Source organism: Neofelis nebulosa, chromosome 1, assembly GCF_028018385.1.
Source record: "Neofelis nebulosa isolate mNeoNeb1 chromosome 1, mNeoNeb1.pri, whole genome shotgun sequence".
In the NCBI taxonomy this organism is placed as follows: Eukaryota; Metazoa; Chordata; class Mammalia; order Carnivora; family Felidae; genus Neofelis; species Neofelis nebulosa.
This window is the reverse complement of record NC_080782.1, coordinates 40112667-40115010: the sequence shown is the minus strand read 5'-3', so window position 1 is coordinate 40115010 and position 2344 is coordinate 40112667.

Genomic DNA, 2344 nt, shown 5'->3' with positions numbered 1-2344 from the left:
TGACAAAATTACAATGCAGAAGAGCTTAAGTATTGTGATGAGAGGAATTTGTGGTCATATTTTGCAATTACCACACTGACTTTTTAGTTTTTCAGATTTCTGTCAAATACTAGTTCACTGTGTCTCTATAACTTGCAGAAGCTATATATCGAGCTCTCTGAATGGTTCCATTGAAGATACTCTCTAATCCTGGGCTTGAGGGCAGGCAAAGCAAGGGACAGAAGGACATATAAAATAGCTGATTCCAAAAAAATCCTCGTTGTAATCAGCTCTCTAATTTGTGATACCCCCATATTTTTTTCTTTCAAATTTTTATTTAAATTGTGGTTAACATACAGTACAATATTGGTTTTAGGAATAGAATTCAGTGATTCATCACTTACACACAACACCCTGTGCTCATCATAACAAGTGCCTCCTTAGTACCCATCACCCATCTAGTCCATCTCCCATCCACCTGCCTCCATTCTGACTCTGTTCTCTCTCTTTTAGAGTTTCTTATGATTTGTTTCCCTCTCTTTTTTCTTTTTTTTCCCACTCCCATATCCTCATCTGTTTCATTTTTTAAATCCACATATGAGTGAAGTCATATGATACTTGTCTTTCTCTCACTGACTTATTTCGCTTAGCATAATACATTCTAGCTCCTTTCCACATCATTGAAAATGGCAAGATTTAATTCTTTTAGGTGGTTGAGTAATATTCCAATTGTATATATACACCATATCTTCTTTATCCATTCATCAATTGATGGACGTTTGGGCTGTCTCCATAGTTTGACTATTGGTGCTATAAACATCGAGGTGCGTGTAGCCCTTCAAATCTGTATTATTGTATCCTTTGGGTACATACTCACTAGTGCAATTGCTGGATCATGGGATAGTTTTATTTTTAACTTTTTGAGGGACCTCCATACTGTTATCCAGAGTGGCTACACCAGTTTGCATCCCCACCAACAGTACAAGAGGGTTCCCCTTTCTCTGTATCCTCATCAACCATGTTGTTTCTTGTGTTGTTAATTTTAGCCATTCTGACAGGTGTGAGATGGTATCTCGTGTTTTGATTTGTATTTCCCTGATGATGAGTGATGTTGAGCATCTTATCACGTGTCTCTTAGCCATCTGGATATCTTCTTTGGAAAGGTGTCTATTCATGTCTTCTGCCTGTTTTTAAGTGGATTATTTGTTTTTCGGGTGTTGAGTTTGATAAGTTCTTTATAGATTTTGGATACTAATCCTTTATCAGGTACGTCATTTGCAAATATCTTCTCCCATTCCATCTGTTGTCTTTTAGTTTTGCTGATTGTTTCCTTCACTGTGCAGAAGCTTTCTATCTTGATGAAGTCCCAATAGTTCTTTTTTGCTTTTATTTCCCTTGCCTCTGGTGATGTGTCTAGTAAGAAGTTGCTCTGGCCGAGGACAAAGAGGTTGCTGCCCGTGGTCTTCTCTAGGATTTTGATGGTTTCCTGTCTCACATTTAGGTCTTTCATCCATTTTGAATTTATTTTTGTGTTTGGTCTAAAAAAGTGGTCCAGTTTCATTCATCTTCACTCTTCTGCTGACCAGTTTTCCCAACACTATTTGTTGAAGAGACTGCCTTTTTTCCATTGGATATTCTTTCCTACTTTGTCAAAGATTAGCTTACCATATAGTTGTGGGTGCATTTCTGGGTTTTCTATTCTGTTCCATTGATCTATGTGTCTGTTCTTGTTACCAGTACCATACTGTCTTGGTGACTACAGCTTTATAATATAGCTTGAAATCCTAACTCATGATGCCTCCAGTTTTATTTTTCTTTCTCAGGATTGCTTAGCTATTTGGGGTCTTTTGTGGTTCCATACAAATTTTAGGATTGTTTTTTTCTAGCTCTGAAAAATGCTGGTGGTATTTTGATAGGGATTGCATTAAATGTGTAGATTGTTTGGGTAGTATAGACATTTTAGCAATGTTTGTTCTTCTAATCCATAAGCTTGGAATGCTTTTCCACTTCTTTGTGTCCTCTTCAGTTTCTTTTGTAACTGTTTTATAGTTTTTGGAGTACAAATCTTTTACCTCTTTGGTTAGGTTTATTCCTAGGTACTTAATTGTTTTTGGTGCCGTTGCAAATGGGATCAATTCCTTGATTTCTTTTTCTGCTACTTTGTTATTGGTGTATAGAAATGCAACAGATTTCTGTACGTTGATTTTATATCCTGTGACTTTGCCAAATTCCTGTATTAGTTCTAGCAATTTTTTGGTGGAGTCTTTCAGGTTTTCTGAAAAGTATCATGTTGTTTGCAAATAGTGAAAATTTGACTTCTTCCTTGCCAATTTGGATGCCTTTTATTTCTTTTTGTTATCTGATT